Source organism: Cydia pomonella, chromosome 3 (genome assembly GCF_033807575.1).
Source record: "Cydia pomonella isolate Wapato2018A chromosome 3, ilCydPomo1, whole genome shotgun sequence".
Classification (NCBI taxonomy): domain Eukaryota; kingdom Metazoa; phylum Arthropoda; class Insecta; order Lepidoptera; family Tortricidae; genus Cydia; species Cydia pomonella.
This window is the reverse complement of record NC_084705.1, coordinates 19,981,777-19,997,311: the sequence shown is the minus strand read 5'-3', so window position 1 is coordinate 19,997,311 and position 15,535 is coordinate 19,981,777. Positions and strand designations below refer to the sequence as shown.

At 35.4% G+C, this 15,535-nt stretch overlaps 1 protein-coding gene across 5 annotated transcripts in view; it reads left to right on the top strand.

The window, feature by feature from the left end:
* Positions 1–13,381: 13,381 nt before the first annotated feature.
* The window catches only part of LOC133516238 (NADPH oxidase 5), a 74,275-nt gene continuing 72,121 nt past the window's right edge, over positions 13,382–15,535 (top strand). For 3 of the 5 annotated variants that reach the window (XM_061849056.1, XM_061849060.1, XM_061849058.1), the window contains exon 1: positions 13,382–13,629. The gene's annotated coding sequence lies outside the window, so the exon portion shown is untranslated. The remainder of the gene's footprint in view (positions 13,630–15,535) is intronic. The other 2 variants (XM_061849057.1, XM_061849059.1) reach the window with 2 other exon arrangements.

Here is a 15,535-nt window from a genome sequence, read left to right as displayed (position 1 = left end):
ATTAATGAAATAAAAGTTTAAAATTTAATAAAAATACCATATGTTACGTATTTTATTATACAATCAAAACAATGTACTTATACAAATTTACGCAATTGTTACGCAGTAAATAATTCTACTTAACGACTTATAACGATCTCTACTATAGTTGACAAATAGTAGTATCCGCAATTCGGACCGTATCTTAAAAAGTTTTTTTTTTAACAAAAAAAAGTTGACGATTGAACTGTCAATTGATGTTCGTTAATTCATTATTTTCGTATCATTTTATTGTAATTTCTTTCGTTTTGTTTTATTGCGGTAATTAAAGTTAATTGTTAGAATACCTCCAGAAAACATGAGTGAAATAGTGATGAAGACGGATTACATTTTTTCAGGTTGTATTTTTTGATGGCTGACTGACGTGAAATTTTTTGTGTACTACACGAGATCAAAGTTATTTACATCTCGTGCGCTTTTGAGTCCCTTACTCCGCTCAAGATTCTAAATTAGATTCACTCGCTACGCTCGTGAATCTATTATAGAATCTTTCGCTTGCACGGGACTCAAAACAAGCACTCGAAGAAATATCAAACTTTGCTCTCTTGTTGTACAAATAACTATTTTCAACAACAGTTTGGATCTCGTAAGTTCTTTTAAAGCAGCAAGAGAGTGCATAAATGGATCGATGTCACAGAAATACTCATTATAGTTTTTAGTTATTGTCGCCAACGTATTGCGAACCCGCTAATATTTGCCAACGTCATGGAGTAGATGGCGCTAGTAGTCACGTTTAACTTAAGTAACCGCTTCGAGGTTATTGGGATTTTTTGAGGGAAGGTGAGAGGGTAGATGAGAACGACAGTAGGAAAAAGGAGGTTGTGTGCGAACAGATCGACGCGGCAGTGATATTTGCTTTTAGATCAAGTCAAGAACGTTCTTATGGTGTTATTAGAATAATGATGTGTCTCTAGTATATTGTGACCAACGTTATCAGTACTCAGAGTGAACAGTGATCCAGTGAGGCTAATATGAACTTAAGGTAAACTTTGTGTGAGGAAAGGGGTCGCTATAAGGGGAGGTTTGGAGGCGACTATTAAGCTCAAGAAACCAGGTGGATAATCATGTGATACTCATGTTATATGTAGGTAATAAAGTCGGACACCAGCACAACTCATATCGTCATCTCACTAACATCCAGGCCTCGTATAGGTATGTAGTACATTTACATATCGCTTTCCAGTATCCGTAAAACCATTAGCTCATTCGATAGGTTAATAAGTATGGTGAGCTTGACGACATGGTGGAGCATGCTGGGAATTTTTATTCACATGCACTGTTATCATCATCAAAAGTAACATATATTTATCTCTAACATATGAAAAGTCAATTTATTTACGCGCGTACAACTAAAGAGCTACAATATTTGGTTTATTTAATTCAATTTAATGTTTTATTTCAACCATGAAGCCCATATTTATATTATTTCTACCAAAAAGGTATTCAGCAGGCGAATGTTAGTGGTTCACCTGAGCACATAGGCAATTGAGTGAGTACCTACATACATTTTAACTGAACATTCTTGCTCTTTGATATACAAGAGATTGCAAGTGTCAGTAGGTATCATAATATAGTTTATAAAAAGCAGATATATAAATACATACTTTCACGATTATTAATATTTTGCGACAAAGGGTAGTCTGAATTAAAAAGCTCTCTTTAATCTTTGAAAACAGTGTGTTTATTAGCCCTATAGCAGCTATAAGCAGTGGAATGGAATGGAATTTCATGTTATGGTTTTGAATGATATAAATATTTAAATTTTTATGTTTTAGAACCAGTATTTGACAATAATTGATGTGATAAAAATGTTTATGTTTTACCAGAGCAGCAAAGTTTGTTTTCAACTCACGTGCCTTGAAACACTCGCAACGCTCAAGATTTTACTTTTACGCTCATGATTATATGTGACGTTACTAAACAGATTCAACATTTCTATGTTAAAAGAATGAGAGAGTGGCAAAGATTGTCACATCAGAAAATATAGTTATCTCTACTGAATAATAAAAGGTAATCAGTAATCATTCATGAATCAGGTAAGTCTCAGTAAACATTCGTAATTCGTGTTTACTATAAATCCTATAAAACAAGTATTTATCATCAGTTTTTAAACACTGACTTAGTAACATTTTACCTTCAACAAGAGCCTTAGAACTCTTAAGTCTCACATTTCATTATATTGAAACCAAGTACCTAACTACATATTTCATTAAACATGTCGAAAATAATAAAAGGTGAAAGGACATTCAACTCAAATTTTAACGCCCAAAGCGGTAGAAATTTTTCAATTATCGGTGAAGTGTCAGCAATTATCCAATTGTTCTCTTAAATGTCTAATGAATGGTGCCATTACCATACCTGCTCATACCTAACAGGTCAAACTGCTCAAACCTAAGTTTAAGTTAAACAAGAGGTTTAACTATAATCTATATTTAGGTACCTATACGTTATGTTAATTTTGATATTTATATTTGATTATGTAGGGGACAAGGTACTTTACCTACGTGTTTAGATTTAGTTGCCTGACCAATCTTTGATATAAATTAAATAAAATCATGCACTAATAAACATTTACGACATTTTGAATTAAAATTTGCTGGTCAATTTGTGTTGTGACCCAGGATACATCCTTTCAAACAGCGACTTTATCACAGATTCAAATCATGCTGTTGATCAACAATTCATTAACAAAATAATTTACATTTTAATATTAAAATAATAAGAATCAAAATCTCTCATTCATTGTTCTGTTTGGCGGAATAGTTGTTATAGTTAATAGTATCAAATTTAAAGTTTATTTATCATGCGGATAGTGATATAATGCCTTGCCGACTGTTGTTGCTTACAAACCAGTTTAGGTCTGACCCCCGATTTGGTATATTTTCTGTAACTTCGGGATCTAGTTATATTGGTGTTTATAACATTTTGTGAAAAGGACCATAATCTCTTATGAATGATGCTTTTGTATAACACGCATTGCTTGCAGAATATCCGCTTTATCACAAATTATCAGCTCAGCCCTGATTTGACTCGTCGTGTGCGCAAGTGTGCGTGGTGGATGGAAACAATTTATACTGCGTGTCTTTTTAGAAAACGAATGTATCATGTTTAACGTATTAGGTAGGAACCAGATTTAACATTCGTTCGATATACTTATATGATCCATAAATATTCTCTTAGAATGAAACAAAATTTATTTTATCAAGATTAATAAAATAATACAGTACAAATATTCTTTGTTGCTCACCAATATAAAAACGAAAATAACATACAGATTAAGCACATAACTCAAACTATGGTGCACAACAAGCGGTCTTATCGCTGAAGAGCGACATCTTCCAAACAACCAAACTAGGCTATTATAATCGTATGTTTTGCGCATCCATATCTTCACTAAGCTAAAATCAGAAGCATTCGCATTGCGTGTAATTCAAAATTCGAAATCAACCCTTTCACTTCGTTTGAAGGACTAGAACCACTCATAACATAAGAGATGTTAAGGAATGTCTTGCCTCATTGTTGTTTGTTGTTACAGTTGTAAGGTATTGGTACGGGTTGGTTTCTTAGAAGTTATAGGTATCATTTAGATGTAGTAACCTGTAACGTGCCTTAATGAAAATGCAGGAGGCACTTGAAATCAGATTACAATTTGATGTCATAATATGTACATGGCTACCCAAACTCAAAGGACCAGGACCATCATTGAGACCCAATCAGAATCGCGCAGCCACTCCAATGGCACCAGCAAACTGCCAATATGGGGCTCTCGCTAGATTTAACAGTTGGCATGCATGATATTGCTGTCCTAAAAAATAAACGGTTAAAAGGATTGTAAACGAATAAAGAACTGCCGAATATAAATATTATGTTTAAATAATATTCACTTACTTTTTCTGTTCATGTAACTCAGCACAGTATCTTGATTCAATCCCAATTAACATTCCAATCTAGAGATTGTCATCAGAGAATCAATAAATATCAACTTGTATAACAGTAAATTGCAAACGCAAAACTGTTTACTATAAGCCACCAGGCTATTATAATATATATGTTTGCACCTAAGCCATACCCTATAGGTATAAGGACTTCCTATTATTATTCAACCATTGATTCATAGTGTGGACAGTCACAGATTAGCGATTTGATATAAACTAATTAGATAAATATTAACTTAACTTCTGAATTGTGTATGTATCTATGTCATGTACATGCGATGACCCAAACCTAGGGTTAAAAATATTAAAATATATTATTATTGAGAAGACTTCAAATGAATTGCATACTAATTGAATGGGCTAGTGGTTTCTTTATTATGTATTTTATTCCAACAAAAACAGGTAAGGGAGTGGTAGATAATTTAAAGAATAGTCACTAGCCATGCAAAACTATTTTAATTTTGTTAAATGAAAGTGGAATCGAGCAGTAGATGTTAATTGATGTCGCCAACTCAATCGAGTCTACTCGTCGTAGATGTACATATTAAGTACCTTCAACCTTCATACTCATAGTAATAATTACAAAGGCGGTAGAAGACCATGGTGGATACATTTCTGAATAAGATCAGAATTTCTCAAGTATTGTGTTATTTTAATAAATGTAATGACAGAAGTAATTCAGATATAATATCATCTATTTTGTATAATATCATCTTTAGAAACAATAAAAAGGACTTTATTATTAATTATTTTAGTATGCAAAAGCTCAGACCATTAAACCTTTAAAAGGAAGAGATTAATCATAAGCCAAATAATTATTGATAATAATTGATCGGGACACCTCAGCTTGTTAGCTTGTTTATCAGATTTAATCGGATTGAAATGCAGACTGGAGCTACACTATGATCCCAAGAATCATAATCACAATTAGAATCAGATGTCATATAAGGAAGTTCGATATCTTTCTTGATTCATTTTAATATTGCCGTGAAATATCGTAGTGTTAAGGCTGCACTCGACGCCAATGACCTCGCGCGTGTGGGCGGAGCTTTATACCCCTCACCGCACCACCCACTGCAAAAGATCGAGCGCGCAGAGCTATGCGTTCGAAATAGAATATCGCTTGCTCGCGCGTGCAATGCAGCACAGGTCCGTCTAGCAATACGACTTGCCTCGCACTGCCTCCGCAGAGGGGGGTAATGGTAGGAATCTAGGCGGAATTTAGGCTTATTGTTTTTAGAAATTGAGGCATAGTTTTATGAAATTGCAAAAAGCAAGAAAACCAAATCATTTTATAGTGTCTTGTGAGAATGATTGTAAAGTTCCATATTTTTGCAGAAGTAATACCGATCTAACTGAAAGAAATATAGTTGTGTAAATTAAAATAGATTTCCAGAAAAATATATCGTTGGTCATATCTTGTAGATTGTTATATGTTTTTTGCTGCTCAGAAAGTATCAATGTTTAATATAAAATATGGTTCTGAATAACTTAGTTTTACGGTATTTTGCGGGAAGAGGAGCCTTAATTGTTTTATGTACGACTCCTACAGTAGCAATAGTCACAAGACAGATTTATCAAAGTCTTATTCGTTGCCGTATCGTCATAAGTCACTGTGGACACCTGTCCTGTGTGGTTCTTCACCAGTGCACTCGAAGCCGCTCTTTCTTGGGCGGTGTATGCTAGCCTGTAATGTGGATTTATCTTTAATGTTATTCTGTTCGCCCAACGACGTGTGACCATACGTCCATCCCTACGCTTCCTTGGCTCTTCCTTTCTTGGTTCGGCCTCGATAGCCGAAGAAACTAAGAACGCTATGGGTACAAACAGTGGATAACCTCGGTGATGTCGAGTTTGTCAAGAGTTGAAGCAGTTGCACCGTAGTAACGTTCAAGCTTTCTTCGCCAGCATCATATCTCAAATGCATCTGTCCTATGATGGGTTTCAGTTTCAATGGTCTAGGTTTCGGACATGTAAAGAATATGATCGAGAAACCAAGGCGCCCGCATTAGTCTGATCCTTGTTTTATGTTATTCCATATGCATATCCTGGCGAGTCGTTTCACCGCAGCTTTGGCCACATGAGCTCTTCTGATCACCTTTTAGTCGCAGATGCCATCATCACTTATTTAAAATACCAAGTAAACCAACAACTTGCCTCAAGATCGTGCAATTCATTGATTCTCTTAATTTTACAAGGAAGATCGACATGCATCATCTTCGTCTCATTTCTATTGATCATAAGGTATGGATCTGCATCCTGAAAATGGACTCATTACTGGCATACCCAATCTTTTGTAGCAGAACCGAAATTCATTTTCCACGGACACTTAACCTAATATAGTCATGTCATCTGCAAAACTGAGTTTATTGATTAGTTGGCCACCAACTTGGACATCACCCTCACAACCTTCCTATACTCATTGTCTATTCACAGATCTCAGTGAACAGTTGCACTCCTCGTTCAACTATAAAAGGATTACGTGTTACGGTATCCCCATTTCTCATAACTCTGAACATTTAACTCCAGTTAAAGAAATCAAAAGCCTTTGCGAATGCGAAGTCAATAAAGCGCAAAGCCTTAAAGAGTATACGCCGCACCCACTGTATTCTTTATTAATTGGCACACGTTGAGAATTTGCTACTGAGTACCCATCTATATGTCTCGCATGGTTGTTAAAGTTGTGAAGTGATTATTCGTGAATAAAAGAAACAGATTGGGTCAATTTGATGGACACAGCAGTTAAAACACTGTGGTGCGGAAGGCTGGCGATATTTTGCTTAATTTAAGATCTGATCGGAATGAGGAAGATGGATCGGTACCTCGGATGTACAGTATATGTATTGCTGTTTCTACCATCCTTAGCAGGACTGATGCATGTGCACGGGGATGTAATCGAAGAGTAAACATATCGAAAGCTGCCACGAAAAGCGGACTTACTGTGTTGCGTGCCGTTAAGCCTGAGGACACCACGTATATGACCCTTCGAAATCTTAAGTTTTTCAAATAGATAAGACGGCTGTTAATCGCGAATGACTCCAAAAAGCAATGATGCAAAGTGTAAGGTGGGTCTGTCAGACATATTTAATAGGTTATAACGGTTTAAAAATGGTGTGATGTGAGAACGGCAAGAAACAGAAAAGAAAAGCATTTTGATTGCGTTGAATTAATACCGAGGTACTCGCCAGCATCCACCCCCCAAAGGCGGTATCAGTGTAGCTCAATTTAGACAGAATAAAGTGTGGCAAAAATGTTTATGCGTAAATCGACGTGAATAAAATCACGGACGCGATATAATACTTTTAAAACTGTTGCTGACAACTTGACTGTCCCAACATATTTAAACTAGATTATTTCACACCAGGCGCGATATAAACGCACCAGAGAATGATAAGAAGAATAAAAACCACTTTGCAAACAAAAAAAACAGAGTTCATTTTGACTCAATATCTGCTTGATAAATCGAAATGAACGGTAAGAAAAGGTGCCTTGAATATCACATCACTTGTTTTGGATTTGACGGTTCGAAGTGGGAGCCTGATTTGACAAGTCTGTTGAATGTCCAATTAGCATAAAAAAAGGAGTGTGGTCGAGTTGTAAATAGATTCTATTTTACATTCTGATTTGTGATTATATAAAAATAGCGTGATTCTCCCTTGGCTGGGGAGGGCTGCCGGACATGAAGTGGGTGCACCCAGAGATGGACATGTCAACAGTGGCCTTAATGGATAAGCGAATAGATTTAAAGCGAATACTTAACATAGTAGTTTACTGCGAGTAATATTCAGTAAAGAGAAGTAGTGGGAATTTAGGTTACATACACCCGTTCGGATAAGATGGCCGCATTTGTCTGTGTGGTAACTATCATTGCATATAAAAAACGTATGTTCTTTTCGTTCTCGCGGTCGTCGCAGTGTTCAAAACAGTTACAGTTGTTTACGTCTGCTGTAGTAATAGTTGTGACACTTGAAGTGGTGAAATAGGTTATTATGTTAATAACGATGTCAAAAGAGCAAAGTGACAAAGTGACAGAGCGAATCACAGATGGTAGTTACAGATGGGATAAACCTATCGCGAACGGAGCTCTCACTGTTTAATAATACCGATATTTGATATCAGATCGCATTGCCACTCTCTGACACATGGGCCGCATGACGCGGTCTCTTCTCGTGACCTAAATTGCAACTAGAGACTGCTCGGAGCAATCGAGAACCGTACGCGCTGGAGTGTAAGAAATAACATTGGTCATGGGTTGACGGAGAGACCAGTAATGGACCAAATATGACAGGTCGCAGCCGTGATCCCACTCAGCTTAGCTCAGACATCGATGGACGCTCACACCAGTTTCAGAATCCTGCTTTCAATCAGTTTAGCACGGAAATTGATCAGTATTCAGATCAGTCTTAGGATCCTGTTATTATTTGGCTCAGCACAAACATTGATGAATGCTCAGACCAGACTCAGAATCCTGTTCTTTATCAGCTCAAGACAGATCACTCACAATCACAACTCAACTCAGACCAGATGCACGATTGGATCGATCTCAGAAACGCAGTGTCTCAGCACATTTCTGTAACGTCATCAGAAATTGCACAAAGTCTCAGGCCGTGCCGATTCACGACGCAAAGGGTGAACCATGCGGTTCGAGAAAACACATTGTTATTCACAAGTGTTCTTATTATCTAGTTGTTGATTTATTTATATGTTTGCCTATAGACATCTAATTTCAATTAAGAGTAGCATTTTCTTTCTGGGCGGGAGTGTCGCCAACGTATTGCGAACCCGCTAATATTTGCCAACGTCATGGAGTAGATGGCGCTAGTAGTCACGTTTAACTTAAGTAACCGCTTCGAGGTTATTGGGATTTTTTGAGGGAAGGTGAGAGGGTAGATGAGAACGACAGTAGGAAAAAGGAGGTTGTGTGCGAACAGATCGACGCGGCAGTGATATTTGCTTTTAGATCAAGTCAAGAACGTTCTTATGGTGTTATTAGAATAATGATGTGTCTCTAGTATATTGTGACCAACGTTATCAGTACTCAGAGTGAACAGTGATCCAGTGAGGCTAATATGAACTTAAGGTAAACTTTGTGTGAGGAAAGGGGTCGCTATAAGGGGAGGTTTGGAGGCGACTATTAAGCTCAAGAAACCAGGTGGATAATCATGTGATACTCATGTTATATGTAGGTAATAAAGTCGGACACCAGCACAACTCATATCGTCATCTCACTAACATCCAGGCCTCGTATAGGTATGTAGTACATTTACATATCGCTTTCCAGTATCCGTAAAACCATTAGCTCATTCGATAGGTTAATAAGTATGGTGAGCTTGACGACAGTTATATTAAATGTACCTACTTGTCGATTGTCTGTCTGTAATCAAAACTTAAAAGCTAATTTGACGACTGGATGAAGCCGGTGTTACTGGGTTCGAATCCCGGCAAGGGCATGTATTTGTGTGATGAACACAGATATCTGTTCCTGAGTCATGGATGTTTTCTTTGTATTTAAGCATTTGTATATTGTATATATCGTTGTCTGAGAACCCACAACACAAGCCTTTTTGAGCTTACCGTGGGACTTAGTCAGTTTGTGTAAGAATGTCCCTATAATATTTATTATTATTTAATTTAATTTTACAGATGCTGACATTTTGCATACATAAGAAATATATTGGTAGTTATAACTTATAACATACGTTCTATAAATAGTCATTTATGTATCGATTAATACTGAGAAGTAGGTATTTGTTGAGTGAAATCGTTGATCAGAAGTACAATCAACTTAAAAAGCTCCTTACAGACAGAAACTTAGTTTCTCGCAACAAGAAATAAAGGCAAGTTAAAATAAAAGTAGGTTCAAATTTACATAACCAGGTAATTAGCGAATATAAAAAAAAATCCACTTAACGCCAAAAGTAAAATTAAAATAAGAGCACATTCTGGGGCCTTCCCAAATATAGCTAATTACAAATATTCAACCAAGATCAATGGTGGCTGGATGTGCTTGATATTAAGATACACCCATATATATAAATATATAATTTATGTTCTTCTCTGAACTTCTATAAGGCATGCGAGGAGATTCGATTCCGCTTTAGGTAATATGAGTAGGTAGGTACGGTTGTAGGTAGATAGCCTGAGCTAGGGATTGCAAAATCATTATCGGATGGAGAAGAAAATAGAGTTAATTGGCTAATTTTCTTGTATTAGAAGTGTATATCTTTGTGTGTGTATCTTTTAATTTGAAGTCCTGACTACGAGGCTTTAATCTTTTCGTCGAGATTCTCCTCAAATAAATAGTCCCTTTTAACATCTGGCATCATATATGTGAATTTTTTATCCAAACTTGGTAAAATAATTCTCCTTCTGCTACTGAAATGAAAATGAAAAGTGAGCTTGGATAAACCTGTAATAGCCAATCCCAGTTGGTTTTGGGCCTTTTCTATTCTTTTGTCTCTTTGCATCGATGAATCAGACATCACAGCTGCAATTTCAGCATTCAGTTTAGGAGCTTTAAGTAATTTAAAGTTTTCTTCATGTGAAATGCCATCATTAAAAAAATGTGGCCATTGTGATGCTGATGTGTCATCGAATACCTAATACATACCTAACCTAATACATTAATTGACGTGTCGATATTTAGTACATCCAGCATTAAGACTATATCCGTTTTATTCCGCAAAGATGACAGTTTAATGTTTTCAAATAAAAAGTTTTTAGTTTAAGTACAACATGAGGTTTATGACACACGCGCGCAAATAAAAGTTAAGTTCCAAATTTTGGATACCAGTAAAATACAACTCGCTTGGATTCGCGCAGCGTAAATAGCGGCACAGGGCAACCTTACTTAAAGACTAGTTGCTTAATCAATAAAAACAAACTAAACGAGCCATAGCTTCAAGTACTGTACATAACCTTGTTTACCTAAATCGGTTGAATTGAAATATTTAATTGCGTTGCTTCATTGTATGCTATGCTTCGAGAGTCGCCGCAAGCTTGTGTAGCGGGGACAAAGCTAAAGGCACGTCGTGACGTTGACGATTTACATTTATATTGTTAACGATAATATGTAATCTAGGTGCGATTACACCTTTTTTACAAACACAAAAGTGGGAGTAAAGAAAGTTGATTCTGCTAAACACCGTTTCACGGCAATCCATAGATCAGTAGTATGGATTGCCGTGAAACTATATGGGTACTTGGTACTTACCTAAGTATATTGTATTCGAAAGTGTTCGACCTTTTTCAGAATATACTTTGACGAACATCATTTGACACCATCACACGTTCATAATTATTACCTGTTTGCGATGGTAATATGGTGTAATGGTAATCACAATATTTAAATTTCAAGTCGATTGACCGATGACGTAGAATGGCACGCAAAGTTCGCCTACTTTTAAGGAGGTATATATATCCATAAATATCAAAATACGTTGACCCTGATTATGTGGGTAGATTTTATGAATATCTATAAGTACGAATAAAGTTTTATTTTTGACCAGATGTTACGTATTCCATGCACATTTCAAACAAAAAAGGCACAATCTTAAAACACTAAATAATTTTGATGATAATATTGTTACATACCAAGATATTGTTTTGGTACCAGATACAAAAAGCGATAAATATTATTATTTGTTAGTCTGGCTACCGAAATATTACACAAATTTTTGGCGGGAAATTAAAATAATCTTGGGCTGGTCACACTTTGTGTAGTAGGAATTATAGTTTTGATACTAGAACATATTTTTGATTTTCTGTGCACACGTAAGGTACCCAAGAAAATCAGTTAAGTATACGTTGACGTGTGCACTCAAAAGTCAGATCACATTATTTTCTACCACTATGTAAAATACAAAGACATATATAGACATGTTTCGCCAAGATATTTTTATATATTTTATATTGTTAAATCAAATTACTACTGACGAATCACTTCACTCCACAGATTTCTTTGAATATTGGTTTTCAGTAATTCGTTACGTTACAATGTTTGGATTTTATTGATATTTTCCAGGACTTCTAGTTTATCCGTCTCTTTACACACTTGTCCTGTCCATGAGATTAATATATGAATAAATTCACGTGCTTAATTTAAAGTTATAGGCAAATGTTAGAACTAGTACTTAAAGTATCAAAATAGTAATAGAGCACCAATCTACTAAATTGTTTACGACTTGTAAACATAGCAGTTTTTCGTTATACAACGTTTCACGTCAACTTCGCACATTGTCGTAATTATGTACGAGATTAAATAATAGTTTGCGGACCCCACTCGGTATAGTCATTATTAATATTATTTAAAATAAACCCCTTATAAACCGCGAACAATTTGATTGAATGACATAAATTGACATCAGCCTTTAGGTTTTTTAAATCATAGACAATTGGTGATACAACAAGGAAAAATCTGTCAACAATATTTGGCTAGCCAGACTCTATTAGTTAAGAAATACTTATAGTGATAGGTTTACATTTTCTCATTTGGTATGCAAAAGGGCTAACTAAAACTAATATTTTAACTAAATGTATCTTTGTAATAAACTAAATAAAAACATTAAAGATATTATGGTTCTAATTATCTACCTTCTCTATAGATAAATAAATATTAACCCCAAAATGTACCTTTGTTATTGCTAATCAATTTAACCCATATCAAAAAATTCACTCACACTATAAATGTTTTTTTTTTGTCAAGCCATTCATGTAGTTTCTTTTGAAATAAAATAATATTCACTGTGCGGAATTCGACAGGTATTCCGTTATATATTTTTACACTCATAACTAGACAACTTTTGTGTGCTTTGCCAATTGAGAAGGGGCATCAGGTAGTAGATGTCTAAGATGGCTTAAGGCAATATTTCTCGAAAGGCTGGGGGATAGAGAGGTGTCACTGGACTTTAAACATACCCACCTACAGCCAACTTACTCATTATCATATCTATCCTGGAAAACGCAGCTCTTGCGACTCTACTTTGGACGCTCAGCTAGGACAATCCAGACGAAGCGGTGCTGTGACCCGGGTGACTGAGGACTCTCTAAGGAGCACTTAGGTACGAATCGCTAGTCGTTCGACCCCAATAGGTCTGTCTTTTTGGTGACTGACTGGCACAGGTGAAAGCCGGAGTACGATGTCTTCGTCATTATACTTATCACATTACATTCATATGAATTGTACAATTTGTACATATATTATTTTACCAACTAACATTTACGCTGGCCTTAATTAGTTATTATATGTATCCTATATGCTTTTAAAGAAGAGATACCTACACTATAAGGAAAGCGCTAAAAGCGAAAGTGGTTTCACTTTCAACCATTCCTTTATCAAATCAAAATACCTTCTTAACAACAAATATAAATTTACAGATCCTGTTTTTTTTAGTCTGATGGCAACAACACCGCTCCATTACTCAGTGGGCATGACCAATATTTAAATAATAGTCAGCTATCAGATCCAGTAACAAAACAAATGAATACGGATTTGTCGGAAGATATATGAAGCTTTTCTAATCGGCGAAATAAACGTCGCGCGCCGCAGTGTAGATCCGAGACACTGCGCGAGCGCTCGCCTGACGCGATCGAGGGGCGAAGTGTAAGCTCAGAGCTTGACACACTGTTCAGTGCATGTGCAACTAATAAGGGTGAAGTGGGTGGAATAATTTGAACATTAATTAGTGAAAGAAATTGTTTGCTACTCAATGATGTTTAGAAATCTCTTTTTTTTCTGGAGGGTCGTCTGTTTTTCGTACATTGCAAATTTTAGTGATATAATATTTGTCAATAAATAAAAAAAGGTTAAGTCCACGCAAAATGTTAACGAAATGATTTTTATTATTAGGTACCTATTTAGAAAATACTACAAAACTTAAAAATAATAGAAAACAAAACATAATTAACTGCACTAATTTCAATTAGTTTTTTGACGCAGGTGCACAGAAATTCTTCAGGCATTAAGATGAAAAGGGGAAGACCGCCTCGAAACCGCCTTTCCATACAAACGTAGTCCCCATTTTCCTCTCTGGATATTAACATGATTGAAAATATTTTTACACAATTTGATGTGTTTTAACTATAGCCCGACCGTTTGATTTTTTCAATTGTTTTCAAGGAGAGTAAAAAAAAATGTATGATAGGTACTTGTTTTTCGCTCCTAACTTTTATAATATTAAAAAAACGAAAAAGTCAAACGGTAGGGCATGGTTATGACTAAAATACATAAAATTCTGTAAAAATATTTTCCATAATGTCAATATCCAGGGAGGAAATTGAGGACTACGTTTGTATGGAGAATCGATCATCCTCTCTCCTCTTAAGTCTTCCGCTAGAGGCGCTAAGTATAGGTACCATAGGTAGATTCACTCTTAATTAATTTAAATAATCTGATGACCGTGAACACTAATCAAACCACTTTATTGAGTAACTAAATACCAATATTTACAAAATCAATTAAAAAATACAAATCAATCAGATTAATGATTTACCTTAGAGCTACTAACCAAAAATTACGATCATCAAAAAATTACATACTTGTATAATTTTAATAATATTTAAATAGTATTTGGTATGCGTAATGTAAACAAATGCAAAATAATTAATGAAATTGACTTTTAAAATCGGCGATAACGGATAACGGGTCATTTTCTATAATAGGTTAGGTTAGGTATGCAAGCAAAAGCGTAGAATACCACCAGCTGCTCTGTTATAGTGGTGGATTAGATGATTATATAAATTTAAGTTATTTAATATATAATTATAACTTAGTTCTAGATAAAGGGTTATCAATCTTGATGTGTCTTTATATTAAAAATAGTAACTTTTACTTATGAAAACAAAAGACAAAATCTGCCAAGAGCATATCGGGCCATGCTCAGTGTAGGGTTTCATACTATTCCGTCAGAACAGGCTAAACGGGGGATATTATTAAGTATCATATACATTACAAGCAAGACTAAGGGAATACCTTAGCAGCGCTTTGTAGGTCTATTTACTAAATAAGAAGAGAAGATTTTTTGCAATTACTCAAAAACGGCTGAACCGATCATGTTCCGTATAGTTTTGATTGAAAGTATTATTAGGGTTTGGTTATTTCTTTTTTCATATTTTTGAATCTATGGTTCAAGAGTTAGATAAGGGGGAGGGGAGGGACACATTTTTTTGGTGCGATTATTTCCTAAAATGTTAACTTTAACAAAAAATGGTTTTTGGAGACCCTTATTCATGAAAGACCTATCCAACGATACAGTATTTTGTATGGGAGGTACGCAAAAAAATGTAGTTTTTATTTTACCATTCTATTGTCACGCATGATTAATGTATTCATGCCAAATTACAGCTTTCTTGCACTGACGATCACAGAGCAAAACCGCGGACGGTCGGACAGACGTACATGGCGAAGGGTTTCTAGGTGACTAAGAAACCCTAAAAATAAGTGACTGTATATGCTTTGTTCAAATTGTTGCATACGAGTATTATCTGCAACTTATTTTTCAAGTGTTTTCAAATAAAAAGACACCTCAACATCGCTTACCTTCTTTCTAATGCTAAAAGAAGAA